The sequence below is a fragment of the Miniopterus schreibersii genome (genome assembly GCF_964146895.1).
Source record: "Miniopterus schreibersii genome assembly, chromosome: 4".
Classification (NCBI taxonomy): Eukaryota; Metazoa; Chordata; class Mammalia; order Chiroptera; family Miniopteridae; genus Miniopterus; species Miniopterus schreibersii.
Genome location: NC_138105.1, coordinates 56,050,339 through 56,063,390, shown reverse-complemented (window position 1 = coordinate 56,063,390; position 13,052 = coordinate 56,050,339). Strand labels below are relative to the sequence as shown.

At 39.7% G+C, this 13,052-nt stretch overlaps 1 protein-coding gene across 1 annotated transcript in view; it reads left to right on the top strand.

Annotated features, from left to right (window-relative positions):
- The window catches only part of SH3RF1 (SH3 domain containing ring finger 1), a 153,010-nt gene that overhangs the window by 99,146 nt on the left and 40,812 nt on the right, over positions 1–13,052 (top strand). The window lies entirely within an intron of this gene.

The window sequence follows — 13,052 nt, the reverse complement described above, 5'->3', positions numbered from 1 at the left end:
CAGAGTAGGCCTCCAATAAACTTCAAATAAATGAATGAATCTCTGTTTTATCCCAGCAGCAGCTTGTCCCTTTTCCCCGTTTTAATCAACTTTACTCAGAAAGGTTATGGCCAACCTGATCCAGTGAAGCCTTTTTAGAGAATCTGTCTAAAGTAACATGGTTGTATTATTTTAAAGAGTAACACAAATTTAAAATGAACCGAGAAGTTGTAATTGACAATAGGCATTCATTACAATGATATATCATAAACTTTCATGTCCTGTAGTCGAAATAATTTCTTGCTGAAAACAAAATTGGAGGCGTTTTCCAAGACTGCAACACAACCCAAACAACCATACAAGGTTAGCTGAGGTCACAGAAGGCTTCTGGAAAAGGGAGTTCTTACAGGGTTATCTGTGTGACGGATAAAAAGGGGTTAACCAAGAGCAATGGAAAGGATTCATTTTTATGTCGGGAAGAAAATGCAGGCAGACCAGCATGTGCAAAAGCCAAAAAGTAAGAGACAGCACCGATTGCTTAGGGAACTGAAAGCAGCTCTGTTATTTAAGATATCAAAGCATGCAAAAAAGAAAACCACCATCACTTATTTCCCCATCTTTTTATCTGAGGCATTTGTTTTGGCATGATTCTGAGAACTAAAGTGACACTCAGTTCCCCCCACAGATAGTGAGATTGCCAAAGTTTTCATGAAAAATCAGCTTGACTACCACATATGCATGGAAAAGTAATTGAAACCATCGACGAGCCTTGAACTTGATCCACACCCTTCAGATACTCCTTTTTATTGAAATATTTTTTCATCCTTTGAAAGTAAACACCAAAAACAATTCTTAACTCTCAGGCAATCCTTCCTGTATATTATTTATATATTCTAACCCTGGGTAATGGAAAATGACAACCATTTCCAAGAATTCGAATAGTTACACTGAGCATGGGTAAGCATAAGCTTAGTAAGGAAAGCCTGTCTTCACTCGTTAGGTATTATCAATATTGCATGCCAATACTCGATGTGTGATGCAGGATAAAGGATTGCTATGCTTTTATTATTAGACAGGTGTAGAATTGCTCAGATAGGCATAGAGATCCACCCAGGGAAAGTCCAGAGTCACTCAAGTCATTGGATTATTTATGCTGACTTAAGTTGGAAAGATAAACTGCTGCCCAAATGGAAAGTATTTCCATTCTTTTCTTCTGCCTCTTTCCTTTCAAATGAGTATTTTCCTTGTTTGAACCAGAATTTTGCCAGTTGAGACCAGGTAAACAAGTCATCCATCTCTCGGAGACTGTGACTGTTTCTTTGATGTCAGGCCATCAGATTGAAGTTTCTGGGGTTTAGTGACACCTGGCTTAGCTTTTGTGGTAATAAAGGGGAGGCAGATTTCAATAGCAACCTACCAAAATTCACCTATTTAGGTAAAGTATGGACGGTTTTACGAGGCAATCTCAGATAGAGGAAAGCCAACTCTAGGAATCAAACTTGGGGCTTTTTTTCTGAATAATACTATTTCTTTTGCTCTGTAAACCTCTTCAGGGCCCAGACCACTCCCAATGTAAAAACAGGTTGTGTTACAAAAAATTATTTGTAAATTATTTTCTTATATTTTGTAAAGGGTACATTTAAGTCTCCATCAGTGTTAAGCTACTTTTCCTTTTTTCACGGTGCTGCCCAAAACGGACACCCCCCCCCCCCCCGATGTTTTGAGAAGATCAAATGTGATAACATATCTCAAAGGGTCTGGCACTGCTCTGTCTTACGCGTAGTGGTTTGGAGCTCAGATCAGACTGTGACTCAGAGTATGCCAGAGTGTAGTCATGATCAAATAAAAGAATCTCACCACCACATAGAATGAGGGAAATGAGTTCAGAATTGAATTCTGAGTTTCCAGAGAAATGTCTTCATTTGCACAGGCTTGTCAGCAAAAGTGCCGCCGCCCCCCCCCCCCCCCCCCCCCCCCCCCCCCCCCCCCCGCCCAACTCCTCCACTGGCTTTTGGCAATGGAAAGGCCCAAGGAACTTGCTTGTGGCAGAAACTAAACAGGATGTGCCTGGGGGGCGGATTCTGAACCTGGAGTAGATTGTCTGGGGTCAGAGGTTCAGCTGTGGAATTAAGGGGTGGAGTGACTTAAAAGGAGCTGAGCATTGGAGATAGGTGGAGAGAGAATCGAGTGGGAGGACTGAGAAAATGAGAAATGCTACTGGAATAGTTGGCCTCCCTTCTTGTCTTCCGTTGACTTTCTCTTCTCCCTCAGCATCCCTGCGTTGGAATAGGTACTAAAATGGTGGTAGTGGCATCATGTCTTGCAAACAAATGACCTCTTATTAAAGGACACAGTTCTTCCAGAGAAAATTGGTAGGGGAGATTGGGTAGGGGCAAGAATGGCGGTGTAAATGGCCTCAAATTCTGTCCCTTGGAGTCTGTTTAAATTCTTAAGATAGCGTTCTTTTGCTTTGAGCACCGTCACTCTTCCCTTCTGGAGGTGCTGTCATCACACTCCCCTCCTGTCAAGTCATAGAGGTTGTGGATTCTAGTCTATTTAGACAGAATCTTCCTAGACTTGAGCAGGTTGCAAATAGTGAGGGGAGGGAGTTTCCTGGGGACATGCCAGGATATGTATAAGAGAGTGTGTTAGTCAAGAACCGAATGCAGTTAAAAAAAAACACACAAATCAGTATCTTGCTTCTTTCTTTGTTCAAAAATACCAGTCTTATACAAAATAGAATGGAAGATTTTAACACCCTCACCAATTTGGAGCTGACTCATGCGAGTTTAGCAGTCATTTGGGAAAGGATGACATGATTCTTAGCAAGCAAAAAGTTTGAATAAAGTAAGTGTTAAACACCGGATTTTTTGGATGTTTTTCAAACATTATTGTATATTGTAGGCTTATGATGAACATCAATTTTCATTAAGGTTATCATTTTACTTTGATTCCTGGTCATTTGTTTAAAATACACATACTCAGTTTAAAAAAAATTAGCAACTTGCTCTTCTGCTGTAGATGTAATATAAAAATCAGCATTTTTTATGTGCTTAAAGTAGGCATGGCCTAATAGTCAAGTACTCTTGGTCTCTAGTTACTGCCAGAAAGAAGGGCTACATGTCTCGTTCTTTAGATCTCTACTCAAATGTCACTTCTGTAAGACTTTCCCTCTCCACCTTATCTAAAGTAATTCTTCCTCTTCCATTTGCTGTACTTCACACAAAAGGTGGTGTGATCATGAGGGAAAAAAACTTGGACTCTGAGTCCGAGATGGCTGAGATTCAAGCCTCAGCTCTGCCACTAGTTGTCTGAGTGACTTTGGGCCTTGTCTCCCCCATTTGTAAAATAATAGAACCCCTTCATAGGGTCCGTTAATTATCCAATGATACTTATACACAGTGCCTGGCACCTGGTAAGAGCTGAGTATGTGGTAACTGTAACGATCATCAATGTTACTGTTACTCCTTCATAGCACTTTCTACTCTGTAACTATTTGGTTTTTTTTAAAATATATCTTTATTGATTTCAGAGAGAGGAAAGGAGAGGGAGAGAAAGAGAGATAGAGACATCAATGATGAGAGAGTCATTGATCGGCTGCCTCCTGCATGACCCCGACTAGGGATCGAGCCCGCAACCCAGGCATGTGCCCTGACCAGGAATCGAATCCTGATCACCTGGATCCTAGGTCGACACTCAACCGCCGAGCCACGCCCGGCTGGGCCTCTGTAACTATTTTAAGTTATTTGTCCATGTGGTTACTGTCTGCCAGCATTCCATGCCTCTGTTAGCGTGTGAATTCCTGAGGGCCAGCATCTTGCCCTCCTGGTTCCCCTTGGTCTCCTGAGGTTCTTGTACAGCACTCGTCCCTAGTAGGCTCTCTGTAGGGACTAGAATGAATGAATGAGCAACCCAAGGGCCTTTGCACCTAAACCAAAAACAAACTAGTTTTTAGATGTTGCCAACTTTGACATTTTTTCAGCTAATACTCCATCATTTACCACCTTAGCATATATTTTATCATTAGTTTATTTTCCTGCTATATTTGGAAGTTACAGTTTTCAGAGTCGGAAGGTCTCTTGTGTGACCTTTAGTGAGATCTTTTAAAAATGAAGCTGGGTGAGTATTTGGTTATAACAAGTTTAGAATTATTTCCAGACTAAGATAATGGTGGATTATTTTAGATACTCTGGGGATTAGATCATGGAGCCTCCATCTTTTATCTCTAGTACAGAGACGATTCCCTGATACTTTCTGAGATGAATTGATACCTGCTTGAGATTATTCCTTTGGTTAGGGTGGCCTTGCTGTCAGGGGGCCTCATTTTAAGAAAATAACTTTATTGAGTTATAAATGACATACAGTAAACTGCACATATTTAACTTGTGCAATTTGACGAGGTACTGTTTGTTGTTTTCAACTTTTAGAACCAACCCATAGGCAAATCTCCGGAGAACTTTCTAGGGCTAGGAATAGAATTAAGTGTTATCAGTCTTAATGGAAAATCATGTGTGTGAGTCTCAAGTGACCTTAAGGGTGAGAGTGCAACTTCCTCTTCTAAGGAGTTAGGGAATTGGGAAATATTGTCTGTGATCCAAGGAGTAAGAAAAGGAGGTTTAGGTATGTAATTTGAAGTTGCCGAGGTGACCCTTGGAGGAGCTGAGAGTGGCAACCTTAGCTTTATTTCTAAATCTAAAGCCTTTGCTCTAGAAAATAATGAGAGCAGAAGACCAAAATAATAGTCTTTGATTTAATCATTAGAGTTGATTGAGCAATATAAAAAGATATTCTATCATTTGTATTTTGAATGTATTCTTTTCCTTTAAAATTAAAAAGTGAAATGTTCAGTTGATTGAAATCATGTTTATTTAAAAATTTGGGGGAAGTTGGAAAGACAAAATTACTGTGTTACTTAGCACCCAGATTCCCCCCTTGATCTCTGAAGTAAATTAATTTTCATAAAAGCAATTTAGAGAAATTTTTGGAAAGTCAGAAAGGCAGAATTACTATGTTGCTTATCAAACTTTTTTCTTCAGTTCTGAAGTAAATTAGTTTTTATAAATGGAAGTTCGAGATACTGTTAAGAAATCAGTAAGGGAGAATTATTCCGTTGCTTAGCACCAGGCGTTCGTCTTTTATTCTGACTCACTGAATACTTTGGAGCAGTATTTTTAATTTTTTTTTTAGTACTGTGAGCTCTGTCCCATGGTGCAGGTTTTCATGTCTTCTGAATGTTATCAGGTAGATACAAGTAATTGTTGCCTTTTGTTCTGCCACAACCATAGAAGGAAAAATGAGCACTGGCTTCTGAATTTCTAAGGGCAAAGTCAGGTCTCCGGACTCCAAGAACAACTGCTTAATATATATAGCTAGAGGCAACTGGACTAGACTCTGTCTGAAAAGGAGTCCTTTAAATTAGGTAAGGAACTTTATTTAGGGCAGTTTACGCTCCATCTGTTATTCAGCGGCCTCTTGCTAATTTAGAGTTTCCTTTTGTTTTCCATTAGGAAAACTTCAGGGAGCTGAGATTCTAAAGATCAGCTCATGTTTATTGAGTTCTCCCCGCATGAACGGACAGTTTCCGGTACTCTGGGTAGTTTTATAGAACGGCCAAATGCAGGTCTCCCGGAGAGCCTTAATCAGGAGCCCAGGATAATACCAAGTGGTGTCTAATGTGCACAACGACTCCCCAAGGAACCCTCGAGTTCTTTAGCCCGGCCATAGTCCCCTCCACGTGCCCAAAGCCCCTGGAAAATAGGTACCTTGGACTTGCTGCCTTTACAGCTCCTCTGGGCTATTTCTTTGTACTTGTACCTGTAGAAAGCTCAGCCTTTTCTCCAGGTTCCAACGAATACTTCTGTTCCTTATGAAACCTGTCTTTCCTAGTTCTCTCATGCAGAAACAACCCAGCAGAACCGCCCTCCCCGAGCTTCAGGCTCTACAGAATGAATGCTCAGCCTGTACCGTTCTTACACACTTGGCACACGCGAGAGCGTAGTTCTGTGTGTAGACAATTTGATGGTTTCCTGTGTTCCTTGAGAGCCCAATCGTACATAAAAAAGTATTTTAAATTATTTATTTCTGTAATAGAATCACATTCCAGAAATTTGGGGGAAAAATAAATAACCCTTCATCCCATCACGTATAATTTTGTTCAGTGTCCTTCCACTCTCTTCCCTTGTGGTTCAGTGATACGACACATGGTCTTGCCCTTCTGTGCATTATTACAGTGCTGCTGACCATCCGTTTTTATGACTGTATAATAAACATTCTAGTAGCTAAACCGTAATTTGGTTAATTATTTTTTTCCATCATTTAAAACAAGTTATGTGTCTTGTTTGGGAGTCCACACCCAGGAATTGAGAAGCGAACCATGGTGTCTGTCCATTCATTGCTGCCCTAGCCTCAGAGCACATGCGATACTAGTTAGTGTCCAGATGTACAGAATCACTATTTTCATAAAGCTTCCCTTAAGTGTACAGCACGTTTTGATTTTTTATCAAGAATAAGGACACATTTTCAAGTTCTTACACTTAAGAGGTTATTTTTGGTTCGTGCCTACCCAGGGATACCAAAAAAAAAAAAAGAAGGTTAATTTTCACAAATGATTCATTACTCAACAATTTAAAATACCTGAGGTGGTCTTTTTTAAGAGGAAAGTCACAAATTAATTAATACCTTAATGTTTTAAGGTCTTTTAAATTATATTATTTTATTTTAAAATGTTATTATGTTGCTATATACGTCCTCAGTTTCAGTAGTAACTAAGGTTTTAAGAAGCAAAGGAGGTTCACCTTAATTAAGCAAGTGTTAAACCATGTCTCTATCCTGTGAAGAAGACTGAATGGCTGTTCTGTGCTGTTCTACACTCATGTGAGTATGTAGCATATAATAACATGAACAGAGGAAGCATCTTGATGACTAAACCAATGGGGAACGGGTTTCTCTGTAATGAAATAGAATGTGTTTCAGGAAAAATTTTCCTAAGTGTTGTAAAACGACATTACCTTCCATAATAGAGGTTAGTGGCAATGTACCTATTAGGTTTCATATACATATGGAGCAGAAATTTGTCTATATGCTGAAAAGAAGGGAGATTTTAAACAAAAGTATGAAGTCATTATGGTCATTACTCTCAGCATTCTCTATCTGTTCCAAATTCCTTTCTTGGTGATCCCCCCCCCCCCATGCCCTTTACATCTCACACACACGTACACACACACACACACACACACACACACACTCTTACTTTAGGTACTGGGTCAGAGGAACTATTCATTCACTGATTTATTAACCAATGACACATCACTATGACATTTCTGTCAGTGTGTCATTTTACATTGACAAAGTTTTACTTGGAATTTAATGACAATTCCATATTCTTAACCTCCTGGGATATATGTATATTTCTTCTGTAGTTTTCTTACATCTGGTAGTGAGGTCCTTGACAATGAATTGTATCAATGGAATGCATCTTTTTGGCTTATAGGCATTTCTTTTTTATGGCCCACATTTGGTGAACAAATACCAAATAGGAGAAAGCATATACAAAAGCGGGTGTATTGTCAGATCCAATCAGTATTGAACTGAATGGAGCCCAATTTTTAAATTATTCACCAGTCTGTCTCCTCAGCAACATAATTAGACTGTAGATGTATCTGTTGCTTCAGAAGTAACATTACTTATTTATTAACTATTACTAAGTATTACTGCCTCTTTAGCCTCAGCTTTCAGAGTAGAGCCCTCTTCTTTCTAGACATCTTTCCTGCATATTCACTGTTCACAGCCTCTCTCTCATCTTCCTGAGTGAAACGTTTCTCTTCCTTTGCAGTTGCCGATTCCTTCTTCCTGGGTTTTTCATCACCAGGAACTTGGTCAGATCATATATATGTATCTAAAGTATATTCTTTGACTGCACACCCCTCGGGTTATGCTTCTACCTCTTTCCTTCTTCTCCCTGCCGGAATCCTCACAAGGGTCACTTGACACTTTTAGTTAGGAAGTTTTATGTTCAGACCATCCTAGGTGGTTACTTTTGGTGTCTGAGTTTGTAGGGCCCTCCATGCAGGCCTCCCCTGAGCTTATGAGGTTTAGTACGTGGCCCCTTTTTCGTCTACACTTTCTGTGTTCAGCAAATTGTGGTGCTAAGTGGGCCTCTGGATCTGTCCACCTTGGGTGCAGCTCCACTCCTCCCATGAGCTCCTGAGGTCTCCATCTGTGCTGCCCAATATGTAGGGCTGTCAGCACTTGAGGTGTGGCTAGTCCAGATTGAGATGGGGTGGAAGTGCACACTGGGTTGCAAAGACTCAGTATATAAAAAAAAAAGAATCTAACAATCTCGATAATGATTACATGGTGAAGTGATATGCTGGGTTATGTAAAATATATTACTAAAATTCATCTTACCTGTTTCTTTTTATCTTTTTAAAAATGTGGCTATTAGAAAACTTAAAATTACACATGTGGCTCATATTATACTTCAACTGGACAGTGCTGGTCTAGAGGCAGCATTTTTCTTCCCTTGGTAGTGTTAAGAATCCAACATTTTTATTCATTCAACAAGTGTTCACAGAGGCCTTACTAAATGGAGCTGCTACCTGAGGGAGGATTTTTGGCTCAATTTAAAAAGACTCCTGAGTAATCCCTTTAGTCTCTCTAATTATTCCTCTTCTGTGGGGGGTGTCTTGTATTATAAATGAAGACTGAGCTTGCTTTTGTATTTATGTCATCCCCAAACAAAAACCTTGTTACCTAAATTGAGTGGAAGAATAGAAGACTAATGGAAATACAAATTCCCCATTGCCATTATATAAAAAACATTTTGCAAAGGGTTATAATGTGAGGCACAGCATTTTCATTTCTTCTGAGAGGAGGTGAGTGGCATGAACTTCCATCCCACAGCATCCATTCACTGGTGTCCTTCAAAGTGTCTGACTCTCTGGGGGGAGGGCACATTGGGCCTAGTAATGTGGCAGAATGCCGAAATGCTCCGCTTCTCTCTTTTTTCTTTTTTAAATTAAATTTATCAGGGCAACATTGGTTAATAACATTATATAGAATTCCGGCATACAACTTTAATAACCAGCATTTAAAATGGGTTTACGAAGGTGGTCTTTCAAACCAGTGAGGGGAAGGTGGACAGTTAGATAAATGGTGATGGCACAGCTGCTGAGCCACATGGAAAAACAAAGTACTAGCCCCACCTGATTCTTTACACAAAACCTATTTCACACGGTCAAATGTTGAGATGTAAAATGAACGAAAAAGACAGAGGGAGGAAAGGAGGAAGGAAGGACCAGAAAAAAATGAAAGTAAGTGATTTTCTTTTAAAAAATAATTATGGAATAAGATTCTTAAAGCATGATGTTAAATTGAGATGACATAATAGAAAAAGATTGATAAATTTGGCACATAAATAAAAATGTATGTATAGCAAACATATATCAAGTTAAAAAACAAATTGAAACAATATTTTTACTTTGACAGATATATATATAAATACATACATACATGCATGCACATGATATCAGAGAATGATCTGTATAATACCTAAAGAACACTTATACTCTATAAGGAAAATACCAACAACCCAATAGAAATACGGATAAAGCTTGAGAATAAGCAAATCCTAGGGGGGAAAAATAGATGTTTAATCTCATTAATAAATGAAGAAATACAAATGAAAACAGAGGTTTCTTACCTGTCCAACTAATAGAAGTTTTAAAATTATTGGTAACACTCAATACTGTGAACAATACAGGGAAACGGGCTTTTGTATATACTTTTGGAGGCGATGGAAATGGGCTCTTTTTGTTCAGTGTGACAGTACCCTTCAAAAAAATGTTCTAAGCCTACACTTTGATCTCACAGCTTCACTTCAGAGGTTTGCCCTGCGGACCTGCTTGCACAGGCATGCCAGGGTGCTTACCCGGCGTGTCCGGACCGCGGCACAGCGCACTATCACCCTGGGCCTGTTTACACGAAAGATGCTCACGAGATATTGTTAGAGGGGAGGATGGTGTGTGCTGCTTGTGTTAAAATTAATGAAGTAGATGCATATTTAACAACACCTGCGTCGAAAATGCATGGAAGGATATATTTTATAATAATTTTTTAAAGTCTTTATTTGCCTTTTATCAAAAACTGTTAGGTTCAGGGCACTCTGGTGGGTTATAAATTCCTTGCACCTACTGTTCGTATTTTCTAGTGCTCAAAAACTAGAGACTGATTCGTCTAAAGCTTCGTATAAAATAGTGAGTATTCATGCTGGTTCTCATTCATTTTTGTTGTTGTTCTCTTTTAAAAAAAATTAAGTCCCATCTTTTAAAAAGGCCACATTCTCTTTAGCAAAGAGGACAACCACATACACATAAATTATTTTAATATTTCTTAAGCTGCCTTGTTATCCTTACTATTCTGTCTGTATTTTCATGTTTATCTATACTTTTGATAATTTCAAAGACGAATTCTTTCTAACTTTTAAGGTTTACCAAAAAGGGACATTAGAGTTCTAAGATCAACAAATCCCACTAGTCCATGCTTTTAGCTCCTGTGGGCTGAATTTTACCTTCTGTCCAACCTAAGTCTTATCAGATATTCCTGACCAAGTGCTTGGAAGAAGGTGTTTTAGGGCATACATTTATTTTGCAGGTGATGAGTGTACTCCTAAACTTACAGGTCATGGCTAGACAAATGTCATGGGGAGCCTACACTACTGAGCTCAAACATTCATAAATGAACTTCATCAAAACTCCATTAAAAGCTGTCAGATCCTTGCTTGCCTGTTGTTACTCCAGGTTAAGTTACACTTACAACAAAAGCCTCTTTAAGTTTCTGCCTGATTTGCTTAATGCTTCTACCAAATAGTCCTGACTTTATGATTTTCTTTGTAGCTTATAAGGCAGCAAATACTGTTCCTTAATACTGACCTCTGCTGCTTTACAAGAACTCTAAAGTAATTTTAAAATAATGGCAATAACCTGCTAACAAATATTAACATCCATGTGTTAAATGAAATGTGAGAAAACTCTACTAGGCTGTTTAGAGGAATAGAAATAAAAGGAGTGAAATGGAAAAATGAAATACATCTATATCTGTTCAAAGTGAGGTCATTATCCATGTGTGGAGCTAAAAGAGACAAAAAGATCACTGGCTTCAGCTTTTTTCATAGATGAGGAAGCTGCCATCAAGAGAGGTCACAAAGTTAAGGCTGTGCTGGGACTGGAACGGTGGTCTTCTATCTGCAGCTTGCTGGTTGTATCACACCATGTGGCCACCTGCATACACATGCTCTGCATATAGACTGTGTTTCTCTAAACATGCCATCCTGTGGCCCAGCAGTTACACTTTTGGACATAGACCCAATATCCACCAAAAGACATGTGCAGCCCGGCCGGGAGTGGCTCAGCGGTTGAGCATCGACCTAGGATCCAGGCGATCGGGGTTCAATTCCCAGTCAGGGCACATGCCCAGGTTGCCGGCTAGGCAGCCGATCAATGACTCTCTCATCATTGATGTTTCTATCTCTCTCTCCCCCTCTCCTTTCCTCTCTCTGAAATCAATAACGATATATTGAAAAAAAATAAAATAAAATCTTTTAAAAAAGCAAACAAACAAATAAAAAACCCAAAAGACATGTGCTAGATTATTCAGGGCAGCGTTGTTGTTAATAGCCAAAATCTGTAGGAAGGAAGAAAAAAGGGAAGGGGAAGAGGGAAGAAGGCAGAGGAGAGGAGAAGAAAGGAGGGGAGGGAATGGGGATCCCAAGTATAAATCAATAATAGAATGGGTGAATAAATTGTGGCATATCACACAATGAAATAATACATAGCAGTTAAAAAGAATGACTGTTTCATGGAGCAATATGGACAATTGGGGGGTGGCATATTGTTGAGTGAAAGAATCGAGCCATAGGAAATTATGCAGTGCATTTGTGTTATTTATATGTCGGTCTATAAGCTCCTTAAAGTCAGGGACCATTTCTCTGCATCTACAGGTCTCCAGCACGTGGCTCATTTTCTGGCACATAGCAGTTGCCCAATGTATATTTATTGTTTTTGTGAGAGTACAGCATATGGAAATCTGATATATTAACACAATATTAAGTATAACTGACACTTGGCTAGGTATGACCATAACTAGACTGGTAATATTTCAGACTTTTTCAATACAGAGACTGCTATTGAAGTCTATGGTTTGACTCCAGAATTAATTCAACGTGATATACCAAGCAGATGTAACAGTTTTCTCTAGTCATATTTTTTGCCTCCACAGGGAGGAAGTCTTCTCAGTTCCTTCCCCTATTTCCACTCAGTGCCACAGGAGTGCCGCTGAGTTCATTGGTCCAATTTTAGCACGTCTATTAGGTCATGCTTTTGAGGCTTTGTGCCTTGGGGACTACATGAGCTTACACTGGAGGAAGGCTTTCTCTGACTTCTTGTCCTCTGGCATTGCCTGGTGCACTGGCCCTCCATGTCATTGGGGTGGTAAGTTTGGACGAGGGAAACAGAGTAGCTGCTTTGATTTCAGACTCCTTCTACCCAGCTTGTGTAGGAATGAGGACCCTACCACCACATGGTTTGCTGAAGTTTGGTAGGGCTTCACGTTGAGGTTTGTGCAATCCCACCATGAAAATAAGACATTGCATTGCTTCCTTGAGGCATTTGATTCTTTGGGGGACCACCCAGAAGGTGGGATGGCTACACCAAGGTGGGATTGGTAAATTCTGGATCTCCTGGTTAAATGCCATCATAATGCTATTGTAAGACCACCCTTTAATAGTACTTCACTTCTTCATCCCTAAACACATAGCACAGAGACCCATGGTTCTCCTCTCGCCCTCAGTACGTCAGGCATTGAGAGGTGTTATTGGGGCATTCCTGCCTATTATTGCAGGTTATCACGTGGAAGAAATCCTTGAAGTCTGAAGGAAATGTATGCTCATGTTTGAGAAAAGATGTGCCCTACTAATTAAAGATCAGACAGGCCAGATGAATTTGAGTCCTTGGGGAACCCCAGGAACAAATCGTTAATCAATTTGCCATCATCTGTAGAAGCCCTGCTCACCAGGCTGC